This window comes from Oxyura jamaicensis, chromosome 4 (genome assembly GCF_011077185.1).
Source record: "Oxyura jamaicensis isolate SHBP4307 breed ruddy duck chromosome 4, BPBGC_Ojam_1.0, whole genome shotgun sequence".
NCBI lineage: Eukaryota > Metazoa > Chordata > Aves > Anseriformes > Anatidae > Oxyura > Oxyura jamaicensis.
This window is the reverse complement of record NC_048896.1, coordinates 26,109,546-26,134,298: the sequence shown is the minus strand read 5'-3', so window position 1 is coordinate 26,134,298 and position 24,753 is coordinate 26,109,546. Positions and strand designations below refer to the sequence as shown.

At 37.5% G+C, this 24,753-nt stretch overlaps 1 protein-coding gene across 7 annotated transcripts in view; it reads right to left on the bottom strand.

Annotated features, from left to right (window-relative positions):
- CCSER1 (coiled-coil serine rich protein 1) overlaps positions 1-24,753 on the bottom strand; it is a 712,119-nt gene that overhangs the window by 506,284 nt on the left and 181,082 nt on the right. The window lies entirely within an intron of this gene.

The following is a 24,753-nucleotide window of genomic DNA, read 5'->3' as shown; positions in this document are numbered from 1 at the left end:
TGCAGGTATTTGGAAACAACCTAGTAAAATGTGGCTTGTTAGGCATAGTTGGAGACTGAGCTTCTCTCATACTAAGGAAGGCATCTCGATAACTGTTCAAGTTAGCAACTTAATTTGCTTTGAATTTAAAAATTAAAATTAATGGCAGCAAAAAAAAAAATACTTTCAGCTCAATTTCAGGATAATGAACAAAAGCTGCATACATAAACAACAAAAGTGGTCCTCATTTCAACATTACATAGTGATCTTAATTCTACAACAGCTCTTCAAATGGAATTCCCATTTCAGTCAATTACAGGCTGTTTACTCCATTGCTTTTTGATTCTTCGAACACCACTGTGTTTAATTAATTAAACAAATAGGCAACAGTTTGATTAATCAAGCACATATGCATAAGCCATTGAAAAATGAGGATCAAGGAAACTTTCCTAGCAAGTTGAAGAGGCTTTGTGATCAGGCTCTGTAAGATCACATAAATAACGGTCCACCAGAAAAACAAATAAATACAAGATAAATAAGGAAACAAAGATTCTGCAGGTATGTATTCAAATGATGCTATCAGTAAGTGACTTCCTGTTAGACATGTCAGCTGGTTTCTGATGTGCTCCTGAGCACTGGAAACTGAGTTGTATCTAAATAGTATATACGATTTTAAATGCTGTTGTGGTTTATGAACCATAGAATCATCACAGAATGGTTTGGATTGGAAAGGATCTTAAACATTTTCCAATTCCAACCCCCTGCCATGGGCAGGGACACCTCCCAGCAGACCAGGTTGCTCAAAGGACCATCCAGCCTGCCCTTGAACACCTCCAGGGATGGGGCATCCACAGCTTCTCTGGGCAACCTGTTCCTGTGCCTCACCACCCTCAGAGTAAAGAGTTTATTCCTTAAATCTAATCTAAATCTGCCCTCTTTTAGTTTAAAGCCATTACCCCTTGTCCTATCACCACACTCCCTGACAAAGAGTCCCTCCCCAGCTTTCCTGTAGGCCCCATTTTGGCACTGGAAGGCCACTGTAAGGTCTCCCCAGAGCCTTTTCTTCTCCAGGCTGAACATCCCCAACCCTCTCAGCCTGTCTTCATAGGAGAGGTGCTTTAAAGTAAAAATGGTATTGGCTTTAAGTTAAAAGACGGTAGATTTAGATTACATTTAAGGAAGAAATTCACACACACCTCTGAGGGTGGTGAGGCCTTGGCACAGGCTGCCCAAAGCAGCTGTGGATGCCCCATCCCTGGAGGTGTTCAAGGCCAGGCTGGATGGGGCTTTGGGCAAACTGGTCTAGAAGGCGATGCCCCTGCCTGTGGCAGGGGGGTTGGAATTGGATAATATTTAAGGTATTTTCCAAGCCAAACCATTCTGTGACGATTCTATGATTCTACAATCTCCTGAACTACATTTTAAGGAAAAATGTTATTGATCTTCATTTGTCTTAAAATGCTGAGTTGTAAACCACAGAGGTTCAGAGAAGCGATCCACTGACAGCTCAGACATCTCGGCAGAGAGCACAGGCTTAGCAGCAGGACAGTTCATAGTAACAGTTAAATCAGAGTAAAGCAATGATTCTAAGTAGCTAGCAATAGCAAAATATAGAGAAAAAATAAGAATGTTTCCAGGCCCTTCTATGACTTCAAACATGTGCAATTTCCGCAAGTCAGATGGGCAGTCAAGGCAGAGTCTTTGAGAGCAGATACTGGAATTAAAAACAAATGGATATCTCCCAGCAGAAGTGATATTGCAATTACAAAGGACCAAAAGAAGAACTGAAATAACAGCATAATTTAAAAATTCTAAATACAAGCCATGGTGTAAGAGCAACATGGAAGAAAAAAAAAAAAAAAAAAAAAAAAGGAAAAAAAAAACTCTGAAAATTGAGAATTACAGTACACCAAAATGACTGACACTAATTATTGACAATGATATGAAACTGCAATGCATGAAGACACATTCATCCTACAAAATTTTTTCACACAATATAATTAGGCTACATTCATATATCAATAATTGACAAAACTTATTTCTTCCAGCTAAGTGGCTTTAAATGACTTCATATGAAATACAATGAATGTAGGTTACTATGGTGATCAGTTTAATTCAGGAATAATTGGTTTATATTTTAAACAAACACATTCGATTCCTCAACCTGAGGCTCAGAAAACATTTAGTAATAGCTTTGAACTTCTGTTTTCCTGATTAAATCCTATGGTATACTTAAGAAAGTACAACCTCCTCGAAGTGAATAATGCATTTAAGATGATCAGACCACAATACTGAATTATGTATAAAACCATGCTGTTCTGCCCTTGACTTCTGTGCAGAGATAATATGTGAAACTTATCACAAAAAGTATCATGCCATTTGCCTGTAAATTAACAAGACTACATTTAACAGACCAATTTTCAGGCATGGTATTTCAGGCTGTCATCTCCCCATCACAACATAGTCCGTATTAGGCCAGACCATTATTCAGATGAAAAACCACATGAGGAGCAGGAAACGCTGGCTTAGGGATTGATTCTCTTGCCTTGACAAGACCGATGGCTCTCTGTCTCAATATTGTGCAATAGGATATTATGCCTTTTCACATTTATGGCATAGGAAGACAGATGCTTTGGTCATTAACATAAGCCCAACATTACTGATTTATTCCAGAACTAAAGTGATTTATACTGGTTTATGAAATCTGTGTTTATTGGCTGGATGAAAGATGTCAAAATATTTTTCACACAAATAGGGAGGATCCATTATGTGTCCTTTCAAGATTTCTATACTTTCTTTTGAACCTAGAAGGAAATATTTTTCCACTTCTGCAAATAAACTGAATTTATCAGTACAATAACTAATAATTTCTATAGTGGAAGCTTCTAAATGCAAATACTAGTGGATACTAGGAAACGGTACAGAGGAGACAGTCTTATAACCACAGGATCCAAAAAGTCACAAAACAGTCCAGCCTAGGATTGGGTATAGGACATAACCGTTCAGTGCAGATGATTAAAATGTCTGTTTTTTCATCTTGGTGTTGGTTTTGTTTGTTTGTTTTTGCTTTGTTGTTTGTTTTTCTTTTTCTAAGAATACAGTTAGTGATATAATTTCAGTAATGTTGCTTGTGATGGCATAAAATATTTGGAGATTCTTCAAGATAGATGGCTTTGGTTAAAATATGGATGCATGTACAGAATAAGTACTTGTGAACTAAATACATTTTATACACTGATACAAAAGGCTTTGTAAGAGCACACATAGATTTGCCAAAGCAGAACGACAGTGCAGAGCACTGGAGCCTTTGGACCTGCACCTTCTTAGGTGCAGGCTGAATTACATAGCCTGAGGATGCAGCTCTTGAGGATCCTCATTGCTGAAATTTCAGATCAGAAACTCCTGTTTGCTTTTATTCATTGTCAATCAAGAGACCAAGATCGCTGGAGAGCATTTTCTTTCCTCATCATCACTTTTAAAGCTGTTTACTTTCTATTTTGTTAAAAGTAAACATCACTTGCAGAATTACAGCAGAAAAAAAAAAAAGGCATAACAAAACCTTTCTTAACAATCAGAATCTTATTTGCAAAACACTTACTGTAAGTTATTGAACTGCAGAACATATTATAGTACTCAGAATCACAGTATATAAATACCTACGAAATAAAGAATGCATCCCAACAGGATCTTTATGAGACAGATAAATACTAATGAGCAAATAAAATAGAGTAGGTATCTTGCAAATAATTAAATAGATGATCTGTTGCACATATACAAGCAGACATCAACTTTCCTGAATCAGGACTACACTCTTTTCCTGTAAACTGTTTGATTTATTTCTGCTTGTCCAGAGTAAGGCTGCAATTCCATTACAGTTTCTGGGAAGACCGTAAAACATACCAGAAGAGAAGCTGTTCAGAATACAATAGACAAACATATAAGTGGAAAGCTAATGGTGGTTTAATTTAGGATATTTATCGAGTAAAAACAGTTGAAAAATATGTTCATTCTTATTTGTTAATATTTACACTGCATCTACCTGTATCTTGTAAATAAAAAATAAAATAAAATAAAAATCCATAATCTACATATATATGATACATATAATATGCATACTATATTTATATAGAGAGATTTATCTCCTCACCTAGTCTTTCCTTTCTTCCTCCTCAAAAAGCAGAAATCCAACAAACAAACATGCAAAATTTTTGTGTCAGTCTAATTATTGATGTCTAGGTTGAAGGTACTGCAGGGAATCCACAAATCTGTATGATGCCCTTGAGTGCTAGATGCACTGTTAGAATCTCTCTGAATTATGTGAAATATATATGAGATCTCACATTACCAGACAGCTTCCTACTGGGTACAAATGCAAAGAGGAACACGAATCAAAGTCACAGAATCACAGAATCACAGAATAGTCTAGGTTGGAAGAGACCTCCAAGATCACCGAGTCCAACCTCTGACCTAACGCTAACAAATCTTCCACTAAACCATATCCCTAAGTCACTCTCTCCAAAGTCACTGGAAGTAAATTCTTCCATCTGATTCAATAGTCACCTATTTAAAATGATGGTACTTGACAGAATTAAACCTCTCAATGATATCTGGCATCCATTTATTTTAGTTTATGTAAAAGAATACATCTCTCACGAAACTGGCTAGCCTAGCTAAAAAACACAAACCTGTGAAATTCGGGTTATCCTTGAACCTCTCCAGTTTCATTAGAGTTGAATCAACTCTAGTATCATAAATCACCAGGCAATAGACCATGGAGGACAGTGTGAGACAATAATATAATGAAGCTGTTTTGCACTTGACAAAAGGAGGAAATTTAGGTCTTTACCAATGTATTTGCTAAGTACATTTTGAAAAGCAAAATATAATTCTACATTTATTTGGAAAGTAAAACCAAATTACAAAAAAAAAAAAATTGTAGCAGATCTGCTTATAAAATTATATTGATAACACAAGACATTTTTGCTGCTCTCAAAGCTAATATGCATATAAGAAAGTTTATCACTACCTTACCAATCTGAGATTTCTTTTTACCAAAAATGTCGAAAAACATCATCAAATACAAATAATGTATTTAATACCATTTTCCCTTCCAAACTTCATCCCAAATATTCAGCAACTGGTAAGGGGCATGAAGAGATCCTTAGATCGCAACCACAAAATCCCATTTTTTATATTAACGAGACAAAACTTACTCCTTGTAAGATGAGTGAAATTTAAGGTTACTTCTCAATTAGAAATTCTAAAAGACTCTGACATGGTGAATGAAAACATCTTTTTAAAAATGTGGGTTGTGTCACCTACAGAATATGTGAACTGCTTTTGTTCCCATTTTCAAGTAATAAAATGTACAAGCAATATTCAGTAGTGACTCAGCAGTGTTGCTTTGCTGCCACCTGAAGAATTAAGAAAATAAAAACTTTCCAGTGTTTTCAGCTTACAAGAAGGCTTGTTTCTGTACTACTCTCCCATGAACTTAAGTATTCTCAGGATAATACATGATATTTTTTCAAAATAAATCCCAGTTAGAATTAAAAAAAATAATACAGAAAACAGGCTGAAGGTGTACAATAAATATACTGTAATTCTCCCTATGCTATTTGCTGGGGAAATAGCAATTACACCTTTTACACCTTTTAAGCTCCTATGCTATATTCCAAGGTGGAAGACTGCAAATATTGGATAATTATTGGATAATTCTACCTCCTGTCCTCTGCTCAAGTAACACTGAGGCTATTAATTTTTAAAATACTTAGGTAAACTAAAAAGGTCTGATGAGTTATCAAATTATTCTTGCAATGAAAACCTGCATCAGCATATGACAAGTTACAGCTCACCAATTTGTTGATAATCAAAAGAACAATGGCTTCACAGATTTACTTCTCCTGTAAACAGGCTTTATCTAAGCCACTTTATTTTTGCATCCATATGCACCCCATTTACTGCACGTAGGAATGCACTAAGTAGGAATACTTATCAGATAAAGGAAAATACAGACAGTATTTTGATTTTTGCCAAATCACAACATCTGATACTGAACCAGTGAGTGCTCCATAACTCCATAAAACCACTTTAATCAGTATGCAACATCTCCATCAACGAGGTGATTACTTGTTCCCTGAGCAGCAGGGCAAGGAGCAGAGGTTAAAGCACTTAGTGGCACACACCACATACCCAGGCAGGAGGTGAGGTGCCATTAGAAGTCAGTATTTATGGCCTCCCTGTATTAAGACAGAATTGCTTTTCCAGAAATTGTGATTTGACTTTACAACACAAAAGCTCTTTCAAAATACCCTAGTTCAAGTCTTTCACTGGGTTTTTACTCATTTTTCCTAGTGAAGTGTTCTAGACATTGATATAGATAACGTCAGAGATGGAAAATCTTGCAAAAATACTTTTGAAATGAAGAGAAGAAGGCAGGAATACAGTTTTAATCACCTATGTGGAAAATACACTGATAAATACATGTTCAGGATTATATATATATATATATACATGTATCAGCCTCTATAGGAGCCTATATATATATATATACATATATATATATATCAGCATCAGCAGTTGTAGGAACGTTTGCATAATACAGGAGTAACCAGTTGATAGAATTGCATTGCTGTGTTGCTGTGCAGGTCAAAATTAGAAGGACCAAAGCCAAGCTGGAGCTCAATCCATCTATTACTGTCAAAAACAATAAAAACTGTTTATAGAAATACCTTAAATAAAGGAGGATTAAGGAGAATCTCCATCCTTTATGGGATGTGGGGGGAAACCTGGTGACAAGAGAAGAGGTAAAGGCTGAGGTATTTAATGCCTTCTTTGCCTCAGTCTCTAGCAGCAAGACCAGCTGTTCCCCTGCATATTTCTTCCTCCTCATAGACAGTGCCACCCTTCTAAGGTACACTTTGTGGCAGTTTTTTCTCTCTTGCTCTTTCCTATAACCAAAGGAAGCTCCGCCAGGGTGGAAACCATTCCTAAAGTAGGCATCCCAACCCATCAGCCTTCTTGTGGCCTGTCAGCCAACCAGACACAAGTCACCTCACCAGCATCTTCCAAGTCATGGTCCTTGCTGCTGGCCTTCCAGCTTCTTGGCTAGACGCAACGGAGCCTTGTGCCTCCTGCTGTCCAGTCATGTACTCAAGCAGAAGGGAAAGGACAACCCATATTCAGGCCTTCTTTCTGTATGGGTCCTCCTGCGTACGTAGGCAGAGGGGATCCCACAGTCAGCATGCCGGCCAGGTGCCTTCTGCTGGCCTACCAGAGCCACTGACGGATGTCAGCTGAAAAGTACAGATCCCAGGTGTGAGTCAAGGGTGACCTGTCAGATACCTCATACAGAAGTGACCTCGCAGTCCCTTTCTGTGACACGTTCCTGTTGCCGCCCTATCAACTGCAGAGACAGAAGTGACCTCACATCACTTCCACAGTCAAATTCAGGAGATCCTGGGGCAGATCTGTCAACTGTCTTGTTCCCACAGGACTAGGGCTCACCTTTCTGGGTTAGAGATTAGCAAAGGTTTAATGGGAAGCTTTGGTGTTCTTCTGTGGGTATCAGGTCTGTAGTTAGGGTATGGGCAAGCTCTGTGGTTTAGGGCTTTTTTAGGTCTGCCAAGAACTTGTCTAGGGTTAAATAGAGCATTTTAATACTATATATATATATAATGCTATATTATATATAATGCTATATATATAGCTTATAATATATATGTAATATATACTATAACATATATATATTCTGATATATATATATATATGTATATATATCAGAACAAAACCACGACATCATGCTCTTCGGTTTAGAAGGAAAAATCAAGTATCCTCCTTCGGTTTACAGAATCACAGAATCACAGAATAGTCTAGGTTGGAAGAGACCTCCAAGATCACCGAGCCCAACCTCTGACCTAACGCTAACAAATCTTCCATTAAACCATATCCCTAAGCTCTACATCTAAACGTCTTTTAAAGACTTCCAGGGATGGTGACTCAACCACTTCCCTGGGCAGCCTATTCCAATGCCTAACAACCCGTTCAGTAAAGAAGTTCTTCCTAATATCCAGCCTAAACCTCCCCTGGTGCAACTTTAGCCCATTCCCCCTCGTCCTGTCACCAGGCACGTGGGAGAACAGGCCAGCCCCCACCTCGCTACAGCCTCCCTTCAGGTACCTGTAGAGTGCAATAAGGTCACCCCTGAGCCTCCTCTTCTCCAGGCTAAACAGTCCCAGCTCCCTCAGCCGCTCCTCGTAGGACTTGTTCTCCAGGCCCCTCACCAGCTTTGTAGCCCTCGTCTGGACTCGCTCAAGCACCTCCATGTCCTTCTTGTAGCGAGGGGCCCAAACCTGAACGCAGTACTCGAGGTGCGGCCTCACCAGAGCCGAGTACAGGGTGTCAATCACTTCCCTGGACCTGCTGGCCACACTGTTTCTAATGCAAGCCAGGATGCTGTTGGCCTTCTTGGCCTCCTGAGCACACTGCTGGCTCATATTCAGCCGACTGTCAACCACTACTCCCAGGTCCTTCTCTGCCAGGCAGCTTTCTAACCACTCATCTCCCAGCCTGTAGCTCTGCTTGGGGTTGTTGTGCCCCAGGTGCAGGACCCGGCACTTGGCCTTGTTGAACTTCATACTGTTGGCCTCGGCCCATCGGTCCAGCCTATCCAGATTCCTCCACTCAGACCAATTCAGATTTGTAGGAGTCTGCTTACGTGATCAAGGCTAGAAAGAAGGACAAAGCTTCAGTTCATATGAAACCTGGACTGCAGCACCATAAGTTCATATGAAACCTAGACTGCAGCACCTAGACTGAGTTGAAGTTACCAGTAGCACTGACCACAAAAAGAATTGACGTGCAGCCTAACAATTTTTCCTGTTAGACAGAGAATATTCAGACCACTGTATTCATGGAAGAGAAACAAAATGAATTTATTTAAGAAGAGAGATAGCGAGGGAGCTAATCTCCTTCTAAGAGTTTCTGCTTTATTAAAGAACCAATCCCACTTCACTTCTTAAACAGGAGCCTAGCAGGTTAAAAGGCATGCTGAGATTTTAAATGAACTTCATCTAAATGAACCTTAAGTTATTTTTATTGTGAGTTTTCTCTTTCCCCCTACGTAAATGTTTCCAAAGTCTCTTCAGTAGAAAACTAGCAGGGATTAAAAAAATCTAAAAAATCCTTTAAAAAAATATTTATTAGGAGTAAAATGTTTGTATTACCTATTACATTGATGATTAAGAATGAGCCAGGACTGATTCTCTCATCGTTTTGGGAAAACAGCAGAGTTTGTACAGACTAAACCTCACCTTCCAAAGGATTTTTTTTTTTTCTTGAAAAGACATTAACATTTTAATTTAAATAAGCATACTGTGTTTTCCTACCAACTTCAATTTTCCTTGCAATATATACTACAACACACAATTGTAGTATCTACAATTGTAGCTATCTGTAACCATACCTTCCTCAGCCAAGACAACACAGTTTGGTCTTGCACCATACCTATTAGCAATACCGTGCTCATAGTTGTAGCCACATCATCATTGCATTTAAAAAAAATAATGGCAACTAAATAGCTACAGGATTCTGTCTCGCAGGGATCTATATGATAAATCCAAGCTGTTAGGCCAAGGACACATATGAATAAGCTTAAATCTAAGTGGTATGATCCCACTGACTTCAGATAGATAGTTATGTGTTGTAGACTTAATACATGCTTAATGCCCCACTGAGAAGCTTTCACAGCAAATTCTGTTTAGCACAGAATGATGACTGTTTCCCTAAGGAAAGATGTGTTTTTTTCTACATACTCTGTGGTACAACAGTAACTTTTTTCCCAAAAACTAGTGAACATGCATATATGCTCAATGAGTAAGGACATAGAAGAGATCTGAATTTATAATGAACTTATAAAAAATAATAAATAAAAGTATAGGCGGTAAATGTAAAACATGCTGAATCATCCTGGATACAGATAGGAATACGAATGAAACAGCAAACACAGTGACCTAAACGCTGATACCAAAATTTCAAATGTATTTTAGTAGCAATAAATATATGGACAGTTCATTCCCATATATAATTAAAATGGAGGCTGATCTCCAAGGGTTCTGCCAACTTTGGCATGCCTAAGCTATAATTTATAAATACAACTAGCTTTATTAAATAATCATGGTGAATCTATTCCACAATACAAGAAACAAAATAGTCTACTGGGAGATAGGATTCTCCATTATCGTATCGGTAAAAATCTTGCAAACTTAGCTAATGTCTCAGTGGTGTAGATTTTTAAGCTTACGCAGCAGAAAGAATTACTGTCATCGACTTACAGCTTCAAAGGAGAATATTTAATGAATATACTTTTACCCAAAATGAAGAACTAACAGAAGGTTGAAAGATACAGGTTGTCTGTATCATACCTCAATATGCAACTTGAACAAGAATGTAAAGCAGAAAGATGCCCATTAAAATACATTTCTTCTTAATAGAAAGTAGACAGAACTAGGTCAAGAAAAAGACTAAAGAGGAAGAAATAAGATTTTTGCATGACACCTCTATAATGAACTGCAACTACAAAGAATAAACTCATTTTATAGGCTAATGTCGCTATCATAATAAATCCAATTGACATCCATGATAAGATAAGGCTCCTGCATATTCCAAGAAAGCTGGTTAAGAAATAAGAGAGAAATGACATGCTACATATGAGTTAGAGGGGGATAAAAGCAAAACAACCTCACTTGTATTAAGAAGAGTGTTACATGACCGAAAGTGTCTTCTTTTATTTAAAGTTCCAAGAAATATAAATTCTCACACTGGAAGAAAGTTCAGCCTTTTCAGTCAGCTCCTCTGACCCCCCAGTGTTCCCAATGCCACTCTTCTAGCATCTGCCACTGAGCTGATTCAATGGCTCATTATTCTGGTACTCCAGGATGAAAAATCCTCACGAACTTTTCCAGCAGGTTATGTAAGAGTGAAAAATATTGTGAGACTAGATATACCATGCAACACACCTCTCCATCATTTGTTATCCATATTCCCTTTGCTGTGGGGAGAGCAGCACACAAAGCAAACAAGCAGGCTTGTATTACAGCTAGCTCCTACTTATGATCTCTGCAGTCTGAAGAACGTATTCCTAGATTTCATTCAACTTGTTGACTTCTTTTCAGACTAGAGACACAAAATAATACTTCTGCTGATATCTGAAGGCCAGGAGAATTTGGTAAATTCTTTGAAGTCACTTGCTGTATGTCATTCTAACCCACATTTAAAACAACTTTATTCCATAATATGCTATTTTTCTCAGAAGTTCAAGGTGAGATTTTCCTGCACCTTTTTTCCTTCTATCTCTACTTCTTCCTTTTCACCTTTCTACTTACCACCAGCATTTACTATCTGTGATAAATCAGGTTCAAAAGTATGAGATTCCACAAAAGAACTCAGTACAAGCCTATGCATTTTGCATCACAGACCTCCTTCTGCAGCCAAAACAAACTCTTCCAGATGCACAGTGATAATAGCGTCACTAGTTTCTTCAAGAGTAACTCCAGACAGCTCTGCACAACCCAGTATCTGAACATATGCATGCTGTATTTGCAAGCTGATCGCCTTAGACCAGAAGTCCACAGAATCAGGAGCTCTTTACATTTGATCTAACACACACTGAAAATAAGATGGCTAAAAAACTTATTTATGCCATTCTAGTCCATAATTTATGACAAATACATGGTGTCAGGAATGTTACAGTAAGAAGCTTAAGGAACGCTGTTTCCTGCAAGCCCCATCCTGGAGGAAAAAATAAAAACAAACAAACAAACAAAAAACCTTCCAAATAAAGTCAAAGAAAAAAAAAAAGTATGGAAGAAAACAATGAAATTGAGCCTTATAGTTATTCCATGTTTTATTCATGGACAAAATGTCTTAGAAATACAGGGAGTTGTCAAAACTATTTTCTGTGAAATTAGCGGTTTAGGGGAAAAAGCACAAAAATAATATTACAACACAGCTGTAACGATCACACAGCTGTAAGATCATTTTATCTGCTGCCTCATTTTCAACCTCCAAGTAAGTGTATTTTTATGGTAAATTGCTTTTTTTTATATAAAGAAAAACTGTGAGAAAAACAATTGGTCAAGTCAGGAAGATCTTCAACAGGTTAATCATGTTGCCTGGGCTTTTGACAGTCAGCAAAATCACCATCATTATAATAAAGAGAATTTTGCCACTAACACATTTTTTCATGAAGATTTCTCTGGTCTTAGTGCCTCTGTAGTTTCCGTAACATTTACAAAGACACTCTTTTAATCTTAATTTCTAAAAAAATATATGAATTGTGTTTGCAAGGCTGAAAATATTCCAACAGGAAAGAAAGAAAGAGTACATTACCCTCCCTGCAACCAAAAAGGACTACACTCATTTACTGTCAATTTTCTGTTTTATTTCTCACCCTTGCAGATTCAGGAGTTGACATGTGAAAATATAATAAATAAATAAGTAAAATACAAAACAAATAAATGAATAAAACCACCTGACACTATTTCTGAAAAGTTGGGAGGCTTTTTTTGTTTGTTGGCTTTTTTTTTTTTCCTGAAGACTTCGTACTGTAAGACAAACTGAGCGTGTAAAACATTGAAAAGCCCCAAAGAAATGGGCTTTGGTTTTTCAGGTCTGTCATGTGTGCCCGCTGAGGGATGTGGTACAGGACTACCCACCCCTGCACCTCCAGGCCAGGGGCTTAACCTCGAGGCCCCCACACTCTGTCCTTCTGTCCTGGGGGTTTTGCAACTCTGATGAGTAGCAAACTAGTAAACAGATGTACCCTTCTTCATACTTGTACCATAGGCACGCTATACTCATCGTTGTTCCCCCCCCTCCCCCAAATACCAGCATGGACTCCTGCCTGCCTGTTACCCTGGTCTGGACCTGGGCCTCCTACCTCCCAGCCGGCCCAGCTTGAAGTTTGCTAGCAAAGACATACACACATTCCAGGTTCAGGGAAGATAAAGATGCTCACCCCCCTCCTCTACTTGGAGCAGCCTAGCACCAGGCCCACAGGCCGCGACCTGTCACCCTGCTCCAACTGCTCGCGTGGAGTCCCCTGTCTATTCCCTCTTCTTTTTTGTTTGTTAGTGTTTTGTTTGTTGTGTTTTTCCCCTCCCTGAACCTCTCCCCTTACATATTCCTTCATCAGTTTGCATAGTTCCACCTTCATCCCTCAAATATCCCAAACCTTCTTGTTTCCCCTTTTCATCAAAGGCTAGGTGGCCTTCCCCAAGGCTGGGCCTGAAATATCTTCATAGCCCACTAATTAATAACTGGGGACTTCGATCGTTGGCATTATCTCCTTTATCCTTTGTCTACCCGGCTTGCATATCTTTGTACCCTTACTTATGTCTTTCCCCATTAATTAAAATCCCTTTTTCATTGAGAAGTTCCTTGATCAGAAAACCCTAGTGAAGCAGACAATCTCACCTTCTGCACACCCTTATCCTATGCACTATGATAATCTTCTGCCTTAGTAACCACTTATTTTAATAGCGGATTAAGTCATCTTAATACCATACTTCACAACTAGCTACAACCCCTTTTCCTCAGTGTGCAATGCATTGCATGCAGGAATATGCTGATTTTTCATTTTTGTTCAGACCTAAAACAATTTCAATTTCACCATTGTTTGTGTTGAGAGAAAAACACTTTTCACACTGCAAGAATTAAGGAACTCTCGAATTACCCATTCATCAGACTATGCTCTTGGAAGGAGGGAAACCTTCAGTGGCAATCAACCTTTCACTGACCAGAACACAGTTCAACCATTTTAATACCAAACTGACATATTTTTAGTTTGGTGAAGAAGGAAAAATTATATGGATGCCCACAAATTCAGTGTATTACAAATCTACCATCAGTATATATATTATTCAGGCTGCAGTAGAGAATTGCTGCTTATTCTCAAAACCATGTTCTGAGTATTTTTAATTGCAACCATACTCTCCTTTAAAGCTTAACTGGAAATGGAAGCTCTATCCTAAAGATGTTACATCACAGAAACAGGAAAAAAACATCAGTTTATAAGGTTAACAGTAATACTATCCTCAGTAGACTTAACAAATGCATCATGTTTTGCAGAAGAGATCGGAATGGTGGCAAGGAGTTGCTCTGACAAACTTCCTTCTTAAGGTTATTGCCTACAATAAAGGTTGAATGGAAGAATTTTGAAATCAGGTGTGTGAGAAGGAGAGAGCTGGGCATTGTTCACTTTGGGTCCAATTAAAAATCCTATAGCAATCTTAAACAGAGAAAGCAAATACCATAAAATTCCTCCAAGGTCACTTTTCAGAATTCATTTCAAATTGTTCCCTTGTCCAAAAGAGGTGCCTGATTTGCTCCTTACAACATCATATGAAAAACTAGCTAAGCTATATGGTCCAAAAGCACAGACTTCTTTCGGGGTCTCAGAGAGAAAATGTTCTTGCAAAGCCCTTGTACAACTGACTCACCCCCCAAAGCTTTTTTTTTTTTTTTTTTTTTTTTTTAACCTATGAAGTCACTTCCTGAAGCTGAAACTAGGCTGCAACAAATCTCAGAGCTTACTTACATGCATGGCACTCACCTGTGAATTCCTTCCTACTCAAAAGAAGTTGTGGGTAAAAACAGAAAGAAAGATTGCAAAATCCAAACCTATTTGCCTTCATAGGTGCAAAGAGGAGATAACAGGCTCTCCCATCACAAGAGACTCAAGTACAAGACCTACAACAACAAAGTCGACTAGTATTTTCAAACACTACAGCAAATATGACACAATTTTTGAGTAATGATGGATGGTAGGTACTATTCTGGAAAGATTTAAAAAGTCATTTAGTTTTGAGCACAGACTCTGGTTGATGAGTGTGCTACGTTTTTTTATTTATTTTTTTTCCTTCCTATTACTAAATAAATAAATAAATGAATAAATTTGTGTTTTGCTTTGGCTTTTTTTAGCAGAAGGAAAGACAAAGATAACAGGAGTAGTAACAGTAGAAGACACACCAGCAATGGTAGTGTCTGCTTCGCTTCCTGGAATGAAATATGAAGAGGCACAGAATACAACATAAGCGGTCTCAAAAGACTGCCATAACTCTAGTTATTAATGCAACTTCACCCCAACAGTATCTGAGTAGCTTACTAATGCCAAATCCCTGTGACTATTGGAGTGCTGGCTAACAACAAAATACATGTAACTTAGCCCAAGGTCACATTGGAAATACACATTGAAGAACTCAAGCTCAACCCAAGAAAGCTAGACTGTCTGAAGTATTACAGTACCCTTCCTTTCCTTACCTAGGAGTGGAGCTTTAAGAATACGAGAAACAAATACTTCAAAACATTAAAATCACCAACTCACACTTTGTAGGCGCACAGTTCCAGCCTGACAGTGAAGTAGGATAGCTGCAGAAGTTATACAGAGGGTGCAGTTGATTTTACATAAACTGAGTTATGCCTGTTCTGCAGAATAAGTGCCCATAATTGTTACATTTAAGTCTCTAAACCTTGACTGTATTTGCACACACACACACACACACACAAAAAAAAAAAAAAAAAGGAAGAAGAAGAACAGTGTGCTCTTCTGTTCTCATCACATTTTTATTTTGGCAGGAGTCATTCTTTGTAAACTCACAAAGCAGGACAGAAAAAACAGCACTTAACATACTGCTTACACTTTACCATCTAAAAACGTGGAACTGCTTTAAATAAGACAGTATGCTTTGATTTGTCATCATGTTTATTATTGAATTTATTTTCTGCCTGCAGATACTATTAAAGATGTTTCATCTCAATATATGTATAAAATCAAAGGAACGAAGGAAGGCAGTATGACTAATTTAATTACTTTCCTGGTTCTTTCAATAAATGATGGCTGAGCATAGCAATATGAATAAGGATTTGTAACTAAATATCACACTGTAATTATGAAAGAGCAGGAAATTGAGATACATATTCTGATTCTAATTGCTTCATGATAACCATGCAAATGCATCTCACTCAAAGTATTCTTTCATGACCCTGGAGTTCAGGACTCTGCTCTTTCACCTTGCTTGTCTATTTATGAAGCAAAAAGCTCTTGGCATCTAAATTATTGGTGCGGTTTCTGTGTGATTTCTGTGATGGTGATCTTCTAACTGTTCCATTTAGGTAAATATTATTTACAAGCACGTACCATTATTAAAATTTGTATGAGCTAGAAAGGAACTTAGCTTACATTCACTACTCGGGAGTATCAGTTGTTTACACCTCTTTACACAGAAAAGAAGAAAAAAAAAAAAAAAAAGTGAAAAATACTATTTCTTCAGGAAACTGAATATTTTCAATGATCTACTATAAGTGCCCAGCACAGGCCAATATATAATATCTATAATATCTCAGGCATGTTTTAAATATATTCTGAGGGAATCACAGCTAAATGCCTATGCCTATACGCCTCCCATAGAATTAGGTGTGTTTGCACCTCAACATTCAGATGTAACACACACTGAAAGAGTTTTAGGATAATGTTAAATTGACAGTACTGTTATGCTGTGATTTTTTCCTCAATTAAAATTGAATGATATGACTTCATTAATTCACATAAATAATGGATCAGAAACAGGGCTCTCAAATCAGCACTTTCTTCCAGTACATGGATGAGGGTGCTCCAGGATGATGGTAGACTAAACTTTACCTTAGTCTCTTATTTCTATCTAGTTACAATCCCATTTAGTACTAACTTCTTATCTAATGCTTTTTTTTCCTCTCCTTACTGTCAATAGCTTAAGCTTTAAGAATCCTAATAACACCGTTAGCCACAAGCAAGTAATGGTTATTTTTGACTAACACAAATATGCCCTTCTAATTTGATAATACTACCTACTCTTTCATTGCAAAGCCCATAAAATCCATTTCCTATGTGCCTGGTGCTCCTTCAGAAGCTATAGATCACAGTTAAAGATGTTTAGAAGACAATTTTTATTTCTTTTCCCTGGAGACCTCAAGTTACTCCATTATTGTGTCAGATTTATTAAACAATGCTTCAGGGCAAAATGTATAGACAGAAAAGGTTGTTCTGAAAATACAAAAATCCTTCTAACCTACCTAGCTATGGAGAAACTAGTTGAGGTCTTTTCTCAAATAGCAGGACGCAACACTCCACTACATACGTGTAAGCCTTGCTGAACGCTGAACATTCAATGTTACATGTGTCATCAAGCAGATTGAAGTCCTGACTCGTGCCACACTCCCTTCACAAGTTTCATGGACAAATAGCAGGGTGTTCTTCCCTTGCAACATTAAAAACTAACAAGACCTTGCCCTTTTAATTTTTATTAGGCTATCTGTATAATGATATAATGAATGAAGCCACCTATTAGTTTTTGTCATGTTTATTATTAGTACTGTCTTTTCTATTACCATATTGTCTAAAATCTCTCATTAGAATGTGAAGTGCTACTAAGTTAAATAACCCAAGAACCTAATTTTATCAGAGATGCAGAAGTCTTTGTTAATTTACTCTCACCATTTTTATTTTGTTCAAAACCTGTAAATACAAACTACAATGTTATTACACACACGAATTGCAAGCAGAAAATGGAAGTGGCGGTGTCCTTCTTTAACCTGTTATGCAATGTATACATCTCAAAAGGGTGGCATTAGAGAATGATGAAGCTTTCAAAAGATCTCAAGGTGTTGGGTAACCAGTTCTGATTAAAAATCAAAACACATCATTGTTTTTATACACTGAGCAATAATTTGTTGCCAGTGGTATATTCATGAATATTGAGAGAGAGGGAAAGAGAGAGAGAAAGAACATTTCCTATTCTAGATGTAAAAAAACAGATTTAAAACACTGCAAGATTTGCTTTCCTTAAATGGACAAACAAGAATGGATTACACGACCCTTTGTCAGACACTCAGAGACAGTAACTTCTCCTTGGGAGCAGTACATCTGCTTCACTACCAATCTTTGGAAAAACATCCAACAAGTGATATTTGCCCCTTTTGAGATTCTGTGCTGGTGTCAAGCACCGGTAAGACAGCAGCTAACAAGACAGCAGCTGAGGCAGTGCCAGAGCTCACTGCCCACGCTCTCCTTCATAGAAAACAGTGATGACTTCAGGCTCCTGACCCTTCACTTGGCTGAGGACTGGCCTCAAAGGCACACTTTAACCTTCCATGTTCAAGGCAAAACGCTTAGCTATTGCTGTTGGTTTCAGTGAATCAGAGCTGATCCACAGTAGCTGAAGAGCAGGCAGTTTTGTAGCCAAGATGAACAGCATTATTTTTCTATTCCTTTACTATATATAGAAGATGCTTCACATTCAAAATCAAGCACATTTATTTATAGTTTACCAATTGTAACTATATCTGTTAATGACCTACTACCTGCATTGAATTCTTCTGTACTTTTTAATAGCATCTGCATTTCCTCCACTCCTGGTCAAAAACAAACAAACAAAACCAAAGGGAACAATCTGAACTGAAAGTTCAGATCAGCAATCCCGTCCTCCATTAAAATTAATAAAAATCATTAGTGCATTTCATTAATTGACACAGGAGTAGCTCCAAACCCACCACAGAATTTTCATACAGCTTGTTCATCACATTTGGAATAACTCAGCAACTACCTCATATCACTCTGTCATTACATCAGCTCTTAGGTTTGGCAGTGTACCGATGGCAATTGGCCTGGGATTTAAAATAAATACCATAAAAATATATTTTACTTATTTTACTTTCAAAAAAAAGCACACTGCATTTTTTCTGGGGACATTGCTCATAAATAACATAATCGTGTTACTAATAGATCATGATCTGGTATGGTGACAGCAATTTGACATTTAAAATGTTTATGTTGTGCATTCATTTAAAAAACCAAAATGCTGTTTCTACCTTATCCTCAGAAGTCTGTAAAACAATCTGCCAAATTCATAACTGTAACTATATAAATAAATTGATACATGTATATATTTTATTTCTATGAACAGCCCAGCTATTTGTGTCGTGATGGAGTACTCCAACCCAACCCTCTATGGTTTGGACCTCACTAGTGTGCATCAAATAAAAACCATCTAATAAGAATATGTATCAAAGGTAGAGCCTGCTGGTTCTAATCATCTCACGATGTGCCTCTTCCTGCTCAACACCTCTAGTGATAAACAGCATTGTGCTGCAGCATTACATGATGTGTTTAATAATTCTTTGTATGTTTTATTGGGCCTACAGGAACATGTTACATTGTAAGAGAGAGATTACTACATCAGGACTTCACAAGCTCATTCTTTACAGTTATATTAACACAAAACTACACCAAGAATAGGCCCTTCTTTCTGAATACCAACTACTAAAAGAAAAAAAATATATATGTAAGGCACATCTCTGTCACTGCAACCGCTTTAGAAGTTATTTGTCAAGTCAGGCTTTCATGTATGTTGGATCACTGCTTTATAGATGAGGCTGAGGTATTAAATCCAAAATGGCTAAAGCTCTGACTGAAGACAAATCTCTTCCAGAACTTGTACCAAACTACATTATTCAAATCCATTCAGCAAGCGTTCAAGTAGCAACATGATAGATGCAGCAGGCCAGCCTGGGTACACAGCTAATCAATATCACATTCTTGAACAGCCGTTGCGTACTTTGGAGCCCTCTGTGGAGATACGGTGCATGTGTGCTTAACACCCAGTACTGTGAGGGCTCCCATCAACTTCAGCTGGGCTGCTCACTGCAGATCCCAGGTATGCACATACATCTTTGTCTAAAGATGTAGCGGGACCAGCTTTCTGACACCTATAGCAAACAGTTTAGAAATTACACAAGACCCTGGATTGCTATGCATTTGTGAATTCTTAGAAAAGGCTACTATTTACTGCAGTCATATTTGAACAACAAAGCTAAAGAGACAACACCAAATAGTTTTTTTTCAACAGGCTATGCACCACATAAGCACACAACTCATCCACATGAGTGTGTATTGCTTTAATAAATTCTCCACTGCTTGTATCACTGAAGATAAAGGTCTTTGTTATATATTTGAGTAATCAATACTTGTAAGTTACGTTTCACCAGGGAAAACAAAAATAAGTAAGGTTAAATTAATGCTGTCACTTTCTATAAACAGGTCATGGTTTCCCGCTATAGCAACTGCTAACTTCATTAGTTTACAACAGGAAATCAACACTGCAGCATATTTTAAAAGTCTAATTTACTTAGAGTAATAAAAAGTCCTCCTCAAGGCTCATCATATATGTCATATTATGCTTAGCTTTAAACACTCTAGGTAGAGAACTGTATGCAAAAATCTCAGCAAATCAAGTTGATTAATATTCTGCATTTGTATGCAGTAGTGCTCTCCACTCACCAAGTATACATAAATATTATTTTATTAGATTTCAAAGCAATTGTGTTAGGTGGGGTAATAAAAGGTCTCCATTTTACAGTATCTTTCTCAGTGATATAGTCTTAAAAACACAAGGAAAAGAAGGAAATTATTACACTAAACTCACTAAAGGAAAGGTCAGAAATTATGGATTCCAGACTTGTAAAGCCATGCTTAGACTCGCAGAGCACAGAATTCTCCATTCAGTGTAGGAACATCTACACCAGGTTTGCAGGGATCTCCTTATCTTCAGTCACCTGGTTAGATAAAAAGCTAGCGATAGTTTTCAATTTCTAGTAGTCATCACAGTTCATAGCACCTTTCTGAAAGAATTCCATTTCATGAGGAGGGCAACCAGAGAACAGAACAAGAACACAAGCACCAATTTAATTGGAGTAATAAATAAATAAATAAATAATTAAATAAAAGAAAACAAAAGAAGAGGCAAAAGATCTTTGCCTCTACATTTCTACCTTTCTACTCCTACACTTTAATTAATACACAGTTCTACTTTTTGGAGCAATGTTCCCTTGCCTGTCAACTGGCTTCTAGCTCCTGTTTTAAAATTCACCCTTTAATACACATTTGTCCCAGAAGATGTTTTATTTTCTATTCAAAATCAGTCACCAAAATTAAAGGAGATCAATGCATCACAATTGTTTCAGTAAATTATCAACTTACTGTCAACTTCAGCAGAAAAATCAGAAAGACCTATCCTCAGCCTGTATTACTCTGCACCCTAACAAATACTATTCCGTTCAACCACAGCAGATAAAAACCAGAAATCATTGCAAATCTGGCTTTAACTAATATGTTTTTAAAACTCTAGGGCTCCTAATGACTGCTAAGAGATTTTCTCAATTCGCCATTAACCAACCCATCAACCGTATTTACTAAGTGTGGCCTTTCACTTGAGGATTGCTCTGTTTCAGTGTTACAGCCTGCTGCATACAGCCTCCAAACCAAGCAACATTTTTTTCATATTCAGGTCAAGTCAAGATGTGATGCTAGCCCTTATAACCATGTAATTTGTCATTTTGGAGATTTTTTTAGGCTCTTGAAGGATAGGAACTTGCCTGATTCATTAGTTATCCCTCAGTAAGAACTGAAGAACTGAATTCTTTTCCAATTACACCTCTTCTTATTTCAATGTATTGTTAAATTACCAAGCAGAGCTTCTCTTGGAACATTTCCCATTATAGTAATTCCCCACAGATTTTCTTATAAGGAGACAAAGTGCAGTGTTGGGGCACAAGTAAATTGTAAGATGGCTGTAGGAGTGATGGCTCTAACCTAATAAATGTTATTATCAGAATTTGCATGTAGAACATAATAGGATTTTTTTTGGCACTACAATCACATTAGTGTTGCTAAGCTTGATTTGCTGAAGACAATAATGTTAAGATTTCCATGCAAAAAGCAGCACATATTTCTCTATTTTCATGTCATATTTTTATACTAAGCAACACTCTCATTTTGATAATAGATCTAAAAGCACTTGCATTAACTTCCAGCTGACTACACCAACAGGACAATACACATGAATGTCACACATATAAAGCAACTTAAGGAATTGTTATGAACATAAATAAATATTGCTACAAAACTGTTTAAATGCATAAAGCTTACATAATGCAGGGATTAAACCTATGTATGATGTACATACCAACAGGGAAAATGAGGTCCACAAATCTTCATGGCTGGGATTATCTTCAATGATTTTTGGTGAAGCAAGTCATAGGCAAGCCATTGCCTTAAAGAAGCTTTTACAAAAAGCCCAACAAATCAACTACTAGCAAATACATGGAAAATTATTTACTCTGGTTTTCAGGAGAGTTACATACTGGAAGAATTAAAATAGCCCCTTGCATTAGATAGATCCTATTAGAATAAAAATATTCTAATAGTGGCTTATCTTCAGCATGGTATCTGTTGTCTCCTTGTGATTCCATGATTTTATGAAAAGGGCAAGATTAAAGATCTTTCAGAAAATACATATTGTATCTCAGTTATCTGCATTATCTCATATATGCACACCCATAAATTCGATCACTTCCAATCCCATGACCTTACAGAAGTTTAAAGCTCTGTATTTAATTATTTGTATAACTTGTACATGACCACTTGATCACTTCTATATTGTTTATAAAAAAATGACTTGAAAATATATTATAACGTATTTGAATTGAAAAAGGTCAGAAGAATGCTATTTACATATCAATTGAGATGCTTATTGGGTGAAAACAAACAAACAAGGCTAAAACAAGCAAAGAAATAAAAAATAGTTTGATTTTGTATTATTAAAGAAAATTTTGGTTGAAAAGATTTTATCCTGGAAGTGGGCCAGAGCTTAATATAGCAATCAGAACAGCAACCTGTCAAAAATGTTTAGATTGCAGCATCTAACTTCAGGGCTTTATGTATTTCAGTGGTAAGTTGCTAAAAGTCTCTGAAAATCAAGCCTCTTCTCTCATCACTTTAATATGGATTAAGGCAACGACCTTTAAGCAAACACTTATAACCATCTTGTGCCAGATCCTGACACAGTATAAACAAAGACACCAGCTTTATTTGGTGAAGTTCGGTCACCTTATACTGTGGATCCTTTCTTCCAATTCTTTCTTCTAACGGAATTGTTGAAAAAAAAGCAAGTGATAACCTAGCAAATCCTGAATTTTCTGCAGCTAGCACCACTACCAGACAAACAAATCACAAAGCAAATGCTATTAAGAAAAACACCTTTGTGTTAGAGGTGATGTGTATACTGCAACAAACGCGTCTCTACATTACTGCTCAGAATAGAAATGGCTACCATTCTTCAAAGGCCAACGTAGATCTTTCCATTTTAAAGGCATCTCATTAGCTCTGGATAATGAGCCAAGAGTAGAAAGATTGTGTGTCATATCACGTCTCCATCTTAATTACTTCTCCAAGAAGAATAATGTCAAATAGGCATTACGATCCTAGCTTTTCCAGAACCTGCTACAATTCTTTATAATAATACACTGGACATAAGTTTTCTGTCACCATTAATTCAGTCCTTTAAAATATCAAAAAAAAAAGGAGGAAAACACCCATGAGGCAAAGCACAACATGTTAGGGAATTTTATTTATGGAAAATGGTTCTGCCAGTTAATTTGTTTCCAACAGGCCCAAGGAATAAGCAAGTCTAAACATTACAATTTCTTATAAAAAGCAAGGCTGGTCTCTGGAGTTTTTTGACCCATGTTTTTTCACCCATGAGTTAACTTTATGTTACCACTTAGCAGCATTATTCATTACTGGTTTAAAAGGGCCTTTCTGTGCAGCTTCCTAGGTCTTGACAATTTAGGAAACTACGATCATACACATTGCTGTTGTAGCCCTCCATACTCTCTGGCTACCCTGCTTTCTACCAAGTGCAATGGAGCCCATATTTTATTCTATAAGTAGGTATGCAAACAGGTTTAAAATGGTACAACAAAATGGTTAAATACTGTGGTGGTTTCACCGTGCTAGGCAGTTGAACACCACAACCGCTCTCTCACTCCTCCTCCTCAGATGAGGAGGGGAAGAAGGAAAGGGAAGAACAACTCATGGGTTGAGATAAGGATGATTTAATTAAAGAGAATATATATATATATAATGAAGGAAATATTATTATTAATTCAACAAGTCAACTAAAGGGAAAAAAGGGAAAGGGAAGAGGGAGGGGGAAAGGGAATAACAAAACAAAACAAGTAAAGGCTATGTGGAAGTGCAGAGGAAAGAAATTACTCTCTGCTTCCCACAAATGAGCGATGCTTGACCACGTCCTTGAAGCAGGGCCTCAACGCACGTAGCCGGTGTTCGGGAGGAGGACAGACGTTTTCGCAACGAGAGCCCACCCCTCCCCTCTTCTTCCTTTTTCCACCTTTTATTGCTGAGTGTGACATCATATGGTATGGAATATCCCTTTGGTTGGGTTAGGTCAGCTGCCCTGCTGATGTTTCTTTCTCACTTTTTGCCCACCCCCTAGGAGGGTCAGAGAGAGTCCTGATGCTGTGCCAGCACTTCTCAGCAGCAGACACAACACTGGTGTGATACCACTGCTGTTCTAGCTACAAGTGCAGAGCGCAGCACTGTATGGGCTGCTGCAGGGAAAGGTAACATCCCAGCCAGACCCAGTACAAATACAAACTTAAAAAATTATCACACAGAGAACAATGGAAACAGGAGCATAATTCAAGCAGCAATAGTTTCTCTGTACTCGTTTGCTGCATAAATTTGCATCAAAGGAGGGAGCAGAACTGAAAATGGTGCACACCTGCAGGGACATCTGTCATAAGACCACCTCCACGTGAGTCTTTATGAATGGGCAGTGTGGGTATATACATGTGTGGATGAAGAAGTAAGGTGTGATAAAAAAG